The following is a 17,216-nucleotide window of genomic DNA, read 5'->3' on the forward strand; positions in this document are numbered from 1 at the left end:
AATCTTCAAGGACATATTTCAGTAGGTAAACAAAGTGGCATAAGCTATTGAAGTAAGGGATGTTATTTAAAAGGAGCACAGTATCAGTGATCTTTTTACACATTTTAAACTAATCTCAGATTTTGCAGTAAGAAAATTACAGTAGTCACTTATCATGAAAGAACAACATATTAACAGTAAGCTGTGATTTAATGATAATGAGGAAAGAGGATGTGGGAGCTAATCACCCTCCTATCACTACCATTATGAATTGCTCTGATAGCCTTCTAACAGCTGTCTACTTCTCTTTCCTTAGCAACCTGTGCTCACAGCAGACTGGGATTCCACAGTGAAGCAGTTTCCATGGCAAAATGGATTACAAATGCTGCTAACACCAATTCTGTGGCTCAACTCCTCCTTCCCCTGACTTTTTGTAAATGTAAGTAAAAACTATATTGGCCTTCTACCTTTTCAGGAAATACATTATGATGTCTCTGTAATTATGTATCTTTCCTTATACTCTGGCTACCAGACAGAGAATATTTCACTTGGTTTCTTAAGGGTTACTATTTACTAAGTAAAGCTAAGAATGAAGGGTTGAAGGAGCCACTGGCATTGGTAGGGGCAGAAACTTCCAGGTACTGAAACCTTTGTTGTAATCTTTTAACAATTAAAATTTTACCTCAAGTATTTGCTCTTTTCTGTCTTTTTCCAACTATGAAGTGTAACCTAGAAAAAGTGTATTTCAGGAACACAAATTCGGATCCTCACTTGCAATATTAAGATCATTCAGGAGTAGTGAAGGGTTTGAACAAGCTTTTTGTGGACTTACTTAAGTATGAGTTAGTAAGTATGTTTCGAGTGAGTGAAATTCACTGCTACATCCTTTCATAAAACTTGATTATTCTGTTGCAGGAAAAATACTACTAGGAATTTGATTCCAGGCAAATAGTTTTGATGAAGTGGCACACATGCAATACAAGGCGATACTCTATGTGTATGCAGATCATCCAGCCTATGGAATAGCTTAGGTTTTGTTCTTTATTTCTAGTGTAAGTAATTTAAAAGTGTAGTTTTAAAAAATTGTGCTTCTTGTTTAATCTTCCTGTAAAAGACAGTTGTAGTTCAGTTTACCCTGACCAAAAGAAAATCAAGCTGAAGGATTAAAACACTGTTCCTTGCAGATGGTTACTGGGACAGAAATGTTTGATGAACATAAGATTTTGTGTGTGCAGTCAGTTAATTGCTTCTGACTTTTTCTGTGTATGTGGTAGGCATTGAATATTCCATGCTGCTTTCAGAAGTTAAAGACCAGGTCTTATGCTTTGCTGCCTCTTTCTTCAGTTTTACTGAAAATGCACAAACACGTAGCTGACATACCTGTGGCAAAACCAACTGAAGTTACATGATTCTCTTAAAAACACAGCGTGGTTTTTTGTTGTGGCGTTTTGTTGTTGTTGTTTAACCTTCTTTTTAAAATTAAATACTGTCAATAGTGGTCTTCCCTAGTTTAAACTCAACAAACAGTGATGTTGGTGGAATCCTTCAATTTGTAAGAATCATCTTGAAGTACCCAAAGTATACATTGCACTCTTCTAATTCAATCAAGATGTAATCTGAGTAGTACATTTTAATGTAATACAAAGTATAGCAGGAAAATACTAGTTCATGCCAAGGACACTAATGCAAAGCACTTATTCTCATGATGGTAAATCACTGGGACCAATCTGTCTGTACTCCGGTTACTTAACTGATTCTGTCTGTATTTTTCCATTGCTATTTACAATGTAATTCTAACTGTATAGCCACACTTTGCTATAGTAACAAGATTGCTTTGCACCCCCAAATCTACAGATTGTCTTTCTTTTGTGTTAAAAAATAGCAGATTTGGTAGAAATAATCCCTTCAAAAATGGAAGTTTCAGTTGGATTTATCACTATGTGCATGCTGAGAGCTGTAAATGTTTATGCTTACTACTTCTTGACATTGGAACCAAGAAAAGGTGTTAACTGTAACAATTGGACCTATCTGAAGAAAACCACGTCAACTTATTTAAATCCATCTTTATAGGAAGGGACATTTCATGTTTTTCCTATGGAAAGAACCTTCTAATATAGACACAGTATGCTTTTATTGGGATTTGCCAATCCAATATATGTGAAATCATCTTAGACTTCAAACCTGAAAGTTTAGTATGTAGTGTTTAGATAAGTGTTTAAAAATGAAGCATTTGAAGTACTAAAGTGAACCGCTATTGTCAGAGCTTATTTTACCAGAGGTAAGGAAGAAAAAAATGGTCATTTTTTTTTTTCTTAGAGCTTTTATTAAAAGATTAGTGTATTTTAATGATTACTATCTTGGGTAGCAGCTCTCTTCTTTTTCAAGTTTTGCAAGTTCTGATACACTCAGAACTCTGATTTCTTTAGAACTTCACAGAGAAATGGTCATTTGACTTTCCAGGCCTGCTTGTTCCATCAGAATCAATATGAGAGATCAAGACTGCTTGTTGAATGATACCTCATCTTGTGCTCAAGGAAATGTCAGTAAGACAAGTACTTTTCCACTACTGGTTCTTAACTTGGGGGAGGCCTTCCACTTGTTTCTGGTAGGAAACTGGTCATCAGTTGCACAGGTCATGATGAATGAACACTGAACAGATAAAGTTTTGAGTTTTTCATTTCCTCTCCATGCTGAATGACAGCACCCCAAAACAAATGGTAGTAACTGGGGGAAGCAGGGTGCTCGTTTCCTCGCATCTATTGGAAAGACAGAAAAGATGCTCTGTCTTTTGCAGTCTCCTAATTAGGTAGTCCATTCTCCCAGTGTGAGTATGATATGAGAGCTGTGGAGATAAGAGCCCCAACATTTTTCTGGGTACTTTAGGACATAATCTTTAAAAGTTATGAAGTTACTATAGCCGTTTGCTATGCGCTAAGCTGATCAAATCTAACATTTGCAATATGGACGTGCATTTTTTTCAAGATGACTTCTAACAAGTGTAGAATAATTAAAGATGACATGTATAAGGTATTTTTCTGATAGGGGAGTTTATCCATTTACTATAAATAAACCAATGAATATTTTCAAGATCTCTGCAAAATTACGTTCATGTAATACTCTCGTGTAGATTCTTTATAATATCTAACATTGTGAATGTACATGATAGAACACAGGTTCCACACCTTCTAATAATTGCCTTGCAGTATGCAGTATTATTTATTCACTCTTTATTTTTTCAAACTAAATTCTTGCAGTACTCCTCTAGAACAAGTTATGCAGTATAGTTGTATGGTTCAAATTTGAACTGTCATGTAACAGAGACATGTTTGGTCATCTTAAAATGTCTGCTCTGACATCTGTTTCTTTTGTTCTTTCTTTCTACAAATAGATCTCTTTAGAAGTTACCTTCTGAATCAGTGAATCTGAGTTAATCTATCTAGTGAAGTTTTTCCAGACATACCTACATTCACTTGACTGTGTAACTGGATGTTACCATAGCTAATGGATTTACAGAAATCAGGTGTTATCAGTGTCATTGTAAAAATTCCAATAGCATCAACTGAGTTCACCTTAACCACAAGTTACAGAATAAAGGATCAATGATGCATAAATAACCTTGTAGCTTAGAACTGTATCTGTTCTCAAACCCTTTTTATTGTATCTTTCCAATAACTGTTGCTTGTTTCAGTTGAAACAAATCCAAGAGAGAAAAATTAAAAAATAGGACCAACAAAATCTTTCAGATTGCAGAGTAAAAATTTTCCCCTGCAAGTACAAGAAAATGTAAAAACTAACTTTTTCTCTACTTAATGGTTCAAAAGCCAAAATGCTAAAAATGTCAGTTTTTAATAAATATGTTCTTCCTTACAATTTAAATAGTATATGTGTATCTATATTTTTATGTATATAAATACTACTTTTTTTTTTTTAAACCTTACTGTGAGCCAGCCTCATGTTCCTTTTTTACAATCAGCTAGCCTCGGATACATAAAATTATCTTTGAAACCTATACAGGTCTGTGGCAATAATTTAATATTACCACAACAGAGATGTGAAATGACATTGTTTTCCAAGCTTTTCTGTGCAAAATACCTTCATTTTTTTTCCATTCCTTTGAGGGAAAGATGTTAAAGGAAAGACTGATAGCAAGTGACTGAGTCTCAGTGGTGAGTAGTATGCATGCTTTTCCGTCTAATAATAATGTCTCCTAAAATTCCCCATTCACAATCAGCCTTACAAATTCAAAAAGGAAATTATCATCCTAGTCCTGCACCCATGAAAACCAATGACAAATCCACCGTTCTAGTAATGGTGCAGTAATAAAAAATGTATTTGCAATTTGTATTCTTCATCATTAGAAACTTTTATTTTAATCAGAAAGTACTATGATGTTTTACTATGGGGAATAGATATCTCAGAGCAATCTCTCTCTCCATTTTAGCGGCTCTGCGAATACCAGATGCTTGACTTTTTACTGCAAATACACTTTCCTGTTGCAAGTCTATTACCTAAGTTCAGAAAGTTAATAGATGAAATGTGAATGATGCATTAAGAAATAGTGCACTTTCAAGCTGAATTTTGCAAGAAAATCACATAAAATACTGGAAGTTCAGTAAAACTTCAGGTTGTTTGTTTTGGTTTTTTTTAATTCCCAAAGCATACACGTTTTGAAGTGAATTTTTTGCATGTGAATATAGCTCTTTTTAGGCCCTGGGCAAAACTACTTCACATTTAGGATATATACAGTACAGAGATACTGCAATGAAAATCCATTATGCAAGGCTTTTTAACTACGTAAATCTAAATACCAGAGAACTGTGAGTAATGGGGAGCTTGATTTCAGATGTTGTTCAATTCTATGTAGTTGTGCCAATCAACCATACCTAAATAGCAGGAATGTTTGTTGGGTATTTTGTTTTTGTTTTTACAATGTTGGCAACTACTTGGCAAAAAGAGACTTGAAACAAACTTGTTGAATATCAAGCATACTGTGATAAAATCTTTCCATTGCTGTCAGCCTGGTTTTAACTCTATATTAGAGTGCTAGGAGCAAAAGACATAGTAACTCATTACCAGCTACCATATCTTTATTTTTTTTTCTGCTCAAATTTTACTTTCTGTTCAGCAGGACAATTTCTCTATTGCTTTCCTGAAATTATTTTTCTGTGCTAACTTTCCTCTTTGCCATTCAAAAAACGTTTAATTTTTGTTTCAAGGGAAAGGTTGCTTTGCTATGAAAGGCAACAGGACAGCTGGTGATTCATGAGTAATGAAACTGCATTAGGAGGGAAACAATTAATGTGCTTAACATGCTCGATTCCTCTGTGTCACAACTGTGATGTCCCTACCCCCTCTTGATGTTCTAAAATCAAAGTTAGATGACAGATCCTCCTCCTACAACTGCAATGGTCAATTCATTCAATACGTCCTCTCTGTGAGGGGTACCCTGTATATGTGTTATGAATGAATTAGAGTAACAATATATGGCTCAAGTTGTTGATTTACAATTTAACAGTATTTTCTACTACAGTATTTTAATGCTAATCATTGCAAACCTTCCATTTGAGGCTATTTATTCATGCTTCCCAAACTTGTTTGTTGTAACACTGCCAACTAATTGTTACCTTAGTACCTCGTTCTCTCAAACCCTTATTTTCCCAAGTAGACACACTTTTGTCTACACTAAAGACAGTCTGCAGGGTCAGGGGTAGTTTTAGGAGTCATTTGTAGCCCTCCACCTATTTACCGCCTTGCCCCCAACCTCTTTCTTTGGTCCTCTGAGACCCCTCTCCTGCTACTCCATGTTTAGCTCACAATTTACTCTCCACCATCCCCTCATTCCAACTCCTTCTTCTTCCTGTTCTTTCATCCAAATTTTAAGAATATTTCCAATCCCTTCTTCAACAGTTCCTTTTCCCTAGTTCCTTGCAGAATTCACCCTGCCTTGCCTCCCTCTATGCACTACAGAATTTCACTATTTCACTTGAAAACACTGAGGAAATGGCACACTGTCACTCCTGTAGTTTCTTCACTCTAATTCCCTACATCGACCTTTGTTTTCAACACTTCTTTACACTCTCACTGCCTGGAACTGTAACTCAGGACTGTTTTTCTTCCTTTCATGTCCTTTTCTATTCTCCTTTGGAAACTTCTCTTCCTTCCGTGGTCAAAGTCTCAGTCTCTTATTTTAGCTCCTGCTTTTTCTTTTGCAGGAAGAACTCATTCTCTCCCACTGTACCACCACCTCTAACTCTAACCACAGTTAAAACAGAATGTATAGCCGTCTCTGTAGGCTTCCTTCTATGCCACTGTTAACAACGTATTTGTCACCGAGTGACATTAATTGAGTGTTACATCTGGCAACTTCTCCTTTTTCATCTTCCGTCTCTTCCAGTCACTTTATCTTTCAGCTTAATAGTAAATCTAAAGGTCATTCCTGTCCTGAATTCCTAGTGTTCAAAATATTGGTCTGTGCCACAGGTACCTCTGGACTTTACTAATATTTAAGTTATTATTCTGTGACCTTGAGAAATCTCAGTCCTTTGAGATGTTTGGCTTTCCTCCCGTCTACAATTATTTCATTAATTTTCAGCCTACTTCCAGTATTGTACATTAGGATAGCCCACAAATACCAAGGCTTTAATAAACAAACTTAATGGTGACCACGTATTACAATATCCACTGTATGTTCAAAAACATGGATGGTAGTGATGGAGTTGTATCATTCCTACTCCAACACTTAACATGTGATGTTAGTTCTCTGTAGATTTAATTTTAATAAGTTTGGAATCAGTTTGCATGCTCCCCATTTAATGCTTTTCTCTTAGAAAGCAAGCAGCTAAATATTATGAGGGGCATTGTCATGGAGATTATCCAGATAAAGATATAAACAGGTGTTCAGATAAATAGCCTTAAACTATTCTGGTAGATTTTGTCATCTCTAGAATATTAAATAAATAATAATATTGAAGACTCATTGCTCACTTTAGATATTACAGTTTACAGGTACACACACTTGTACTACATGTAAAAAACCCCAAATACTTGTGAATGAAATATGTCATCTTTGTTTAGGCATAGGAATTACTTATTACTTTTATTTTCTTTCTTGTTTTCTTGTGTGAGTATAGTAGTCCAGGGTTTAAAACAGCAAAAAACACTGTGTGTGCACAGGTCTCATGTCTAATGAGAGAAAGGATGAGCCTAACATGTCCTGACTTCAAGGAAATGCTGAGCAAACGCTCTTCTTCAATTTGGTCCCTTGCAAGCGATTCGAGTTGGCCTCCAATTACCAGAGAAATCCAAAACACTATTCATTTAAACTCTGCTTCTCATAAGTAAGACAACTGCATCTGACTATTCTGTTACTGTCCTCCTGTAATTTATCTTCCTTCTTATTTTTCAAGATTGCATTTTTCTTCAAAAACAGCAAGTATTAAACAAAGCTGAGAGCTGTTTGTACATGGTATCCTCACAGATTAGATCATTTACCTCTGTTTTATTTTTACCTAAAAAAATAAGAAAATAAGATTCAGTTTTCTGAAAATGCAGCAGAAGGGAATAGAAAAAAAGAACAGATGGACAGGAAAAAAAAAATCCAAAAAAAGGAACAAAAAAATTTGTGGGTGAATCCAAAGCTGTCATTTTTTTAAGTATCACATGACCAAGTGTAAAATACAATTTTAAATATGACTTATTAATATGTTACCTGAAACAAAGAGACAGCCTCCTATTCGGCCTGATCCAAAGCTCACTTAGATAAATGGAAAGATTCTATTCACTTAAGAGTTCCACAGCTTGCTTTATTTTTACTTCTGCTTGGGTTTTTTTTGTTGGTGGTAGTGATTTTTTTGCTGTTGTTATGCTAGTTATATCAAGTCAGAACAACAAATTTTGAATTTTTTTCCATAATGAAATATTGGGATTCAGTAGCTTAACCTACAGTTTTATCAAAGACATAATAAATTATAGGGAAGTATTAGCCACACCTACACATAAGGAAATAGAAGCTTATGAAAAATACAGCATTCAGTGTAAACAGATTAATTTACATTATCTTTGTATGGAGTCTTATTGATTCACATTTTATAAGGAGAACAGAACACCTGAAATTTCATAAGTCTTTGTAGCCTTAAATTTATTTCCTGTACAAATATGGTTACTATGCCAGACATTATGCTGCCTGTTTTTCACCACACTGACCTGGTGGGATGTTATCTATATACTGTGTGCTTCCTTTTGGGAGTTGTATTCTTATATTTCTCTGCTCAAACTTAGTTGTCATGATTGCTTTCTGAACAACTATATGGGGACGATAATACAATTCTTAGTTGTTAAACAGCTTCCCACAGAGTTCAGCAGTAAAAATGGCAAAAATAAGGCCATCTTTACTGAAAATACTAAGTTTTATAAGAAGCGTCAGATGAACTGGGATAGCCTGCAGTTTCAGAAAACATTGTGTTTGTCCTTCAAACATGGAAGACTTTCTTCCCAAGGTTAACCTAAAAATGAGTACATTTACACGTAAGATCCTAACTTTTTTTTTTTTAATTGACCACGAACCAAATAGATAGATCTAAGCAATCTGAATTCATTGACCCCATTCAGACTGACCTGGGTTGTTGTTTTTTTGGTTTTTTTTCATCTCCTAGGGCCACTTCCTTCAAGACCCACAAAATGGCTATATTATGAATATTTGGAGGAGAAACAAAGCCTGAAATATAGCATAGTTCTCTGAAACAATTATATACCTGAAGCATATATAACTATTAACCTTGAGAAAATAACATCTGAACATATTGCAACTGCTGGATCTAAAAATCCAGCTTCAAAATGAAGCCAGTGAAATATCTTCTGTATTTCCTTTGATGTGATACTAACACGACACCTTAAAACTTGAATCAACACAATTCCCTCAAAAATATTTTGTCTGCTATAGAAAAAACCTTGCACGTAAAATTCATCTCTATTCAATGAAAGCTTGGCACTCAGTCTACAACTCACTTGTGCCTATTCTGCATTAGCAATCCAGGTATAAACTACATTTTCAGAAACTAGTGGACTTTACTGCCAAGTCATGGGAAAATAAGCAGAAAAATTCTTGAGGCACTATAACCATCAAATATGTAGACCTCTACTTCACTAGAATGAAGTTGCTAATTTTAGTCTAATTTCAGTGAGGTCATCTGCAGTCTGTATGTACATCTCTATATACTTGCGATACATATGTCTTTGATTCGCTGATTATTTGAGCTCTTTCCTGTTTACTTCAGCAAAACCGTGGAATGTTTCTTCAGGTTAGGAGATATGAAGGAAGAAAAGCACTCAGTTTCACTTTCTGTTACCACTGTTACCATTTACTCCCTTCTTTCCACCCTTAATCCTCACAACTTCCTCTTGCCACCCCCAGCTGTCACCACAGTTTTCTTTGTCACCTCCTAATCCCCTCCAGAGAAGGATATGATGAGTGTGGAGTAAGTGCCAAAACTGCTCTCCAGGGCCCTGCGCAGCAGACTCAAAGCAATTTATACAGCTTGAAGAAGGCTGGCTTAGTTTTATGCTATGTGGAAGGTAAATCCACGTACACATCTACCTAGCAATGTAAACAAAAATATCTGGGTGGGACTGGCAAGTTAAGACATTATATATTCAGAGAAGTTACCCAAAACCTTTATTTGACAGGTGCCATATAGTGCAATAGAGCTTAAATAAAAGTCGGATAGCCAAAATCACTATTGCAGTAGTAATCCACAAAGGCCAAATTATAAAACTTATTGTTTCTTCAGTTGTGTGTTAGAAAAACAAACAAAAAGCAAGCTGTACACCCCCACCTCCCCCTCCCACAAAAAGAAAAAAAAAAAGAGAAACTGTTATAAAGGAGACATACAAAAGAGACTCACAAAGCAGCATACAATGTGGCAAATAGAAGGAGCTGCCCAGGCACTGTGGACAGAAGCTACTTTACACAGAATCTTGGGCTCAGACTGACAGAACAGAGGAGCCCTTATTTTTGCAGCCTGCAGTGGAGGGGGAATAGCAGCCCCCAAAAGAGGAGAGGCCCAAGCCTTAGCCTTTGATTTGAGCTTCCTATTACCTGCACTACAGAGAAAGAGCTGCTGCCAGGTGCCTGGCAATGCAGAGGTGTTTATGACATGAGGCTATGCTTAGACTGCGCTTCTATGTCTACCAGTTTCATTTTGAACTAGATGAACTCTTTAATGTTGTGATGTATAAGGGATAAACTTGCAGTCAAGTGTATACACAATATGGAAAATATGTATGTGTTCAGTGTGGAGTCTTTTACTAGTCAGATTTGGGATGTCTCTACAGAAGCAGCAAAATCATTAAGGAACATTCAGATGCATGTCCTCACTGAATCATCTATTTGATATTTATCGGCTTACTACTGGCTTTCAGGAAAGTCATATATGCAGATTTTAGTTTACAGATGCTGTTTGTCTTATGTTTGGAACTAGACAGTTGTTTATTTATCAACATGTAGTTCAGTGCTCTCTCTGCTGCACTCAACAATGCAATTTCTTGCCAACTATCCTTAAATCTGTCAGTACTGACACTTGATTTGCTTAGTACCAGATAAGTCAGTGGTATAGACTAGTGTATGAATTAGATATAAACACAAAATCACTTATCTGTCAACCACATAAAGTAGGCTTGTGCTGACTGCTGGCAGACAGCAGTAGATGCCTTGTCAAGTTAGGATCTTGTTTAATGACCAGTGTAAGGACCTGCCATCTCCACTCACGTCACCCTTAAAAAAGGTGTGATTTCCAGATCAGTCTAGAGAATTTGGTCTAACTGAAGACTATTTATAGTCTTTCCTTTGGAGAGAGAGAGAGAGTTTTCAATTGTATCAGCTTGTTGATCAGACTCCTGAGCTGTGATTGTCACAGCTAATGCAAAGGCAAAGCAGGAGCAAACACTTTGGCATACTGGAAAATGCAGGATCTTAGTGGAACTGCAGTGTTTGACTGACTTACAGTGATTATGAACTATCTTTTTGTATTGGTGCAAAAGACAGCACAAATTTGCTGCCACAAAGTTAATGGACCAATTCTTCAGTTGCTCAGATAATGAAAATAATGAGAGAAAAGGATAGGTGGGGAGATGACAGCTAAAAACTCTTTTCTAAGATTGTTCAGTGTGATGTTCATGGAATTACACTCATAAATATGATTTATGTATCTGGATTTATGTTGCTATCAAGTCTTTTTTAAAAAATTTGTGTTATCCATAACTGTTTAAAACTAAACCTAATAATAAACTGTTGTGCATACATTACCAGTGAGATTTTTACTGGCTATGCATACTTCCATCACTGGTCCTTAGCTAGCAAGCCTTTTAGGAAAGGCCTTCCACTGATCCTGTAAAACATCTATGCTATACATAATACAGTAATAATAGCTGTCATAGTTCTACTATACATTCACTCCAAATTTTTGCAACTGGCAAATTTATACATTTGTAAACAGCATTTCAAAAATAAATGAGTTCATTTTTGTCTCCTTCAAATCTGGAAAAATGTTATTATCTTATCTTTAAAATTCATCCTGTAAAATGAGACAGTATTTTTATAGGCCAAATCCTTAAACAGTGTTCTTAAAGTGCTAAAATATTTCCAAGTGGTTTATGAAAAAATCATATCTGTCACTATTTGGATATCACAGCTCCTGTGGGGTAGTTTAAACTGAATATATCGCTAATAGCCATCCACCAAAAGCCCATTTGACAAACACGAGTTACTTCTGTCCAAGATAGTACAGATGTTTCTCTGTAACCTTTCCTTAAACACACTGCCGGTATGAGGCTGCCTAATAACATTTTGTAAATGGTAACTAATACAAAAGTTCCAAAGCACATTTTAGCACTTCAGAACACAGCACCAGAGACACTTTGGTATAACTAGGAAAATGTTGATGATTTGTTTCAATAATAACTATATTGATGGTAAGAGCAAAATTGAGAGAATATGCGAATATATGTGAGAATGCCCAGGGAGGTTGTGAAGTCTCCTGCTCTGGATGCATTCAAGACCTGCCTGGACGCCTTCCTGTGTAACCTCATCTAGGTGTTCCTGCTCTGGCAGGGGGATTGGACTGGATGATCTTTCGAGGTCCCTTCCAATCCCTGACATTCTGTGACTCTGTGATTCTGTGAATGGGATGAGCGTTGACAGAGGAAAAAAATATAAAAGAGGGTATACCAGAATGAGGCTATATTACAGTAATCATGAGTGTGTTACTTGCTCTGCTTTTACATTGTCTCCTCTTATCGCATACCACTGTCTACTAAATAACTGATCAAACAGACCAGTTCAATCTGCTAAATAAGAGACTAAATAGTCTGCCTCAGTGTAGACATTCTTCGATTTTAAAAGAAACCTAATTGAGCTAAAACAAGTATGACTTGCAAAAAAAATATTGCAAGAGATTTCACCCTTTCAAAAATGGGAGTTACAAAACTTTACAGTCTTAACTTTCAGCTGTATAAATTTACGCAGCCAACTGAAGCAGCATTATACACTGCTAGTTTAAAGTAAAGTATGATATAGTTCCGTTTCAATTTGTAATGTTAATAAAATAGATCCTTTTACAGGCATAGTCAGAACTGTGTTTGAAAGAATTACAAGAAATAAGATGCATAAACACAGTATTCCCAAAAGGAGGTCTTCATGGTTTTTGTGCTAAACTGATTCTAGAGAAGCAGTAGTTAACTGCAGCCAAGAGCTGAATCCCCTGTCCTACTCTAATGCACAAGTATGTATCTACACATGAAGGTTATCAAGCCACAGTTCTGTCTAGAGGAAGGCTGTGTTTCATTTACTGCTGGAACCTCATCTATTTACTTTTCCTTCAGTCATTCTTTCATCTTCATGTTTGCTGTCTCAAAATGTTCTTGTCTCTAAAAGTGCCTCTCCAGTATCAGTCTTCTGTATGTCCTCAGGATCAGGGGCAGTTCAGCACCCTGAGTTCTTCACTGTTTGATTAATATTTGATCTATGTCCTGTTCTCCATCTATTTGCTGCACATCGCTTGATTTCCACCACTTTATTTTTGAAATGGGAATCATGTGCTCCTCTGTTTCCCTACAGTACTTTTCTACAATGGACTGACCTTGATTTCAAGGTCTCTGAATTGTATCAAAATACAAGTAATAATAAAAAATATAAGGCATGTATAAAGTTCAAAATCAGATTTTTGTATATCACAGTGCTTTCCTTCCAATGCTCTTTTGTTCCTCCCATTTTTCTCTTTATGAACTCCTAAGAATGCTTTGTCTTAATTAAAATGTAAGAGTCCGAAGAATCCAGTTCTGTAGCCACTTAAGTTGGAGAGCATGTTAATGTTTTAAATGGATAGGAAATAATGCTCAATGTGGATTGATTTCAACTTCTGTGGAGCTGCATAAGCCATGCTCTTAGGACAAACATGTCCCCACAATTCCTAATTGGGCGTGAACAACAAGCATGAGTATAGTAATCTCAGATATATGGTTAATATTATTCGGTGAGTATCATAATTCTGCTTAGTTGTATATATATCATACCTGTAAATTTGCTACAATGTTAGGAGTTTCCAGGCACAGAGACTAGGCTACAATGTCAGACACTGAATTGACATATTTTGTAGCCACAATATTAGAGATAAGAGCAAGGAGTTTAAAAAAAGCAGCTAAATAAAATCATGGCAAAAGGCAAACAAAAATATTATTATAATGTACAGTAGGGATTATTAAAATGTAAGTACTGGTTAGAATGTCAACAAGAGATGAAAAAGAATAAATGCTACCCTTGCCAAGACCTACAAGTTGGATTTAGCTTGGGAACAAACTAAGAATGAAGCAAATGACAGATATAAATAGAGTATGAGCTGTAGCACTCTGCTCCATTATGAGATAATTAGAAGAGATAGATAAGGGGGAAGTCTGAAGTGAACATCATGTACTTAAATTTTTATAAGGCATTTGAAAAAGTTCTCTGGAGATTGATACTGAAGATAGAAAATCAAATGTTTATAATAAGAAAAAGTAAACAACCCAAAAAGTAAATAAACAGGGTTGGTATAACACAAAGTAAATGCCTATCTTCACAGAAGACATTTTCTTTTGTAAAGAATGTGTAGTACAAATGCTATCATGGCTACAGGAACATACTGTCTCTTTTTTACATTTTTAATATAGTAAATTAGGTTGAAAGTCAAACAAGAAAAAAACCTACAAAATAGGAAGATGACTTGAAAAATAAAATAGTAAAAAAAATCGTTTTTCATAAAGGAACACATAGTGTTCCTGTAGATAGAACAGAGAGAATCCTAATAGAATAAGCCAGATAACTTCTTATAGACATAGCAAACCAGAGGCTGATTGCACCTATGAAGCAGACTAAGCAAGACAAAGTTAATTTTTACACTAAAATAACCAACAGCTATTAATAAGTATTTTGTAACTTGTATACATATATTCAGTTACAACACAGAAGAACTATAAATCCATATACTTCAACCCTCTTTCTATGGTGTGAATATATTGAACATTTAGGCAGAAATGCTAGTGATAAGTGGAATTGAAGCTAACTTTGAGTTTTCCATATATTCAGAAATCTGTGCGGTTATATCTGGTGCCTTAGTAAGTTACACTGGGCCAAGGTGCAATGAGTAAAGCTGTTCATAAACCCCAATACCGTGGTGTGCTTTCTCTTCAACAGAAAATAACCTCTTCTACTCAGACTAAGATTCACAAATATTTCAACTGAAATAAATAGAACTAGTTGTAGTAGAAGATTATATTTAATGTAAAAAGATTAAAATCTCTCTGCGAGTTATTTAAAAAGTTCTGGGTCATGTGTATGTGTGTCTCATTTCTCCATAACTGTCAAAACACTTTTTGCCTAACCGTCTTCATGTGGATTTAGTGTCTTTACAGTATTTTGATGAATACTTAATGATACATAGGGAATGAAACTGTGGCCAAAACAATGTTGTAAAATACTGATGTAGTATTCTATAGTCTTGCTTCATAGATCAGAATTTTTACAAATCCACTTAAGATAGCATGGTAATCTGATGGCTAAAACATTGGTGTTTTGCTTCTACAATATATAACGCCAACTCTAAATCTGTTGGAGGTGAAGGAGCAATAATGAGAAGAGGGGAACATGGCAAATAAGGAATAGAGTTGGTGTTTGGGTTGTTTTCCATTTGTGCATAATTCCTAAAGAACAATGCCTTTTACAGGTTATCCACATTAGGTTTTCCAATAGGAAATAAATGCTGAATTTTTTTTTTTTTTTTTTTTTTTGTCCTATGACGGAAAGTGAAAATTGATACAGAACTTTCTGGAGCATGAATCTTGATTAGAGAAGCAGAAAAGCACTTGAAAAAGATCTTTCAGCTTAGAAGAGATTAGCCTTCCAATTAAAATCGAGGTTTGTGCTAATTCTCATTAAACCACTATTCTGTATAATAATTTAGACTTTCTTCATTTTATTTTGTGGGAAAGATTAAAATAGCTTCTTCAGAGATACTGGAAACTTATTTACCAAGTTGTGTGGCAAATGCTCACAGTCCTTTTCATCTAAAATAAACGTCTAGGTAATATTGATCACTCGTCACCTTCATATAAACTCTATGAGGAAGAAAACTTCCACAAAAATACACAATGAAGTCTAGTTTTTATAGTTCCTTCTTCGCTCTAGTCATAGCCAGCAGTATTCCCAAAAGAGAAATATCACTAGTTTATAACAGTCCTCTTAAAAATAATACTAGATTTGCTATTTTTAGAATTTTTAGGAACTATTAATAAAAATATTACCCCATTATCTTTTGGATTGTATTCCAGAAATGTGTACTGGTCATTGTCACAAAACACATTGTAGCATGGAATAACACTTAGACTATTTAAACTATTTTTTTCTTGTGCAAACTTTTATTTCTTCTGCAAGGCACATTTTTCCTTCTACTGACAGAAGTAATACTAAATTAGGTAGGATGCAAGAATATGACATCCAAAACGATACAATAAAGTTAGTTTAAATGTTTCATTCATCTTTTCTGTGCTTTGCTTAATTCCTTACTTGTCTACAGCTTTATTTAGATTAGCAATATTTGTTTATTACAGAGTAAGAAATTATGGCAACCATGCCTGACCTGAAAAGAAAAAAATAGTAAAAAGTCAAATTAAATTTGTCAGGAACTTCCCACAGATACTTTAACAAGCCTAGAAAGAACTTATCTGAGATTCTATATATAGCTGAAGTGTTAAGAAGTGAAGAAAAAAAAAAAGGCATATTGCACATGCTTTTTACACATGCTCAAGACCAGGGTAACTTTGGAAAAAAGATTGTCTTTTTTTCTTTTTTAAAAGTTACATATTCAAACAGTCCAGACTTGCAATCTGGAAGCACATAATGCTCCAAAAGTTGCCATTAGAATGCCAACAACTCTGAGAAATAAATATAGAGCTGAATCTGAGATTGTCACAATTTCCCTGCAATTATGGGAGCTATATACTTTTTCAGTCTCCCACAATTGTGTGTTTAACAGCTACACAAAGGAAAAAAGCAAATATTTAACAAATAAATACAAAGAGGAATAGTATTCAGACAAAGACTCAGAACAAGGTAGAAAACAAAAGCCCAAGACTCATAGTAGGTGTCTTGTCATTTCCCACAGAGTAAAGTTGGTCAGAAATTCCATTTACTCTGCCAAATCAACAGGAGAAGAGTGCTGATGACATTTCTTCCTGATGATACTTCCTAAAAGAATTGTGCATTGATAGATATGTATCTTCATTCTCTAGTATTTAAAGATACTTTGGCTCCTATGATAGGATTCCTGAATACTTGCAGCTTAACATATGTACGTACTGTAATATATCTAACAGTGGTTTGGCATTGCTTTCTCCCTTTCAAATGCAGCTTGCTGTGCAGTACAACCATAGTATATGATTATTGTTTTACATTAAAAAAAATAACAAAATTCCAATACAAATTGTAAATGTCTCTTTAAGGAGTGCAAATTACTCAAGAACTTTGAACACATAATAGAACAAGTATTTTAAAAGTCATTATTATCTCTGAAGTGTCACCTGTCAGATATGTTCTCTCCATGGCTAACAGGGTACATATAATTACGGAGTTCATATAAATCTCAGTCTTCTTACTCAGACTGAGCTATTACACTTCCTGATTAATCAGAAAGCATGGTTTTGTCTTTTCATTAGAT

The 17,216-nt window shown here is 35.1% G+C and overlaps 1 protein-coding gene and 1 long non-coding RNA gene across 6 annotated transcripts in view; one reads left to right on the forward strand and one right to left on the reverse strand.

The window, feature by feature from the left end:
- LOC139828292 (uncharacterized) overlaps positions 1 to 448 on the forward strand; it is a 34,276-nt gene extending 33,828 nt beyond the window's left edge. The window contains exon 3 of the long non-coding RNA XR_011739747.1: positions 296 to 448. This is a non-coding gene — a long non-coding RNA (uncharacterized lncRNA). The remainder of the gene's footprint in view (positions 1 to 295) is intronic.
- KCNT2 (potassium sodium-activated channel subfamily T member 2) overlaps positions 1 to 17,216 on the reverse strand; it is a 126,609-nt gene that overhangs the window by 98,081 nt on the left and 11,312 nt on the right. The window lies entirely within an intron of this gene.

Source organism: Patagioenas fasciata, chromosome 6, assembly GCF_037038585.1.
Source record: "Patagioenas fasciata isolate bPatFas1 chromosome 6, bPatFas1.hap1, whole genome shotgun sequence".
NCBI classification, from domain to species: Eukaryota; Metazoa; Chordata; class Aves; order Columbiformes; family Columbidae; genus Patagioenas; species Patagioenas fasciata.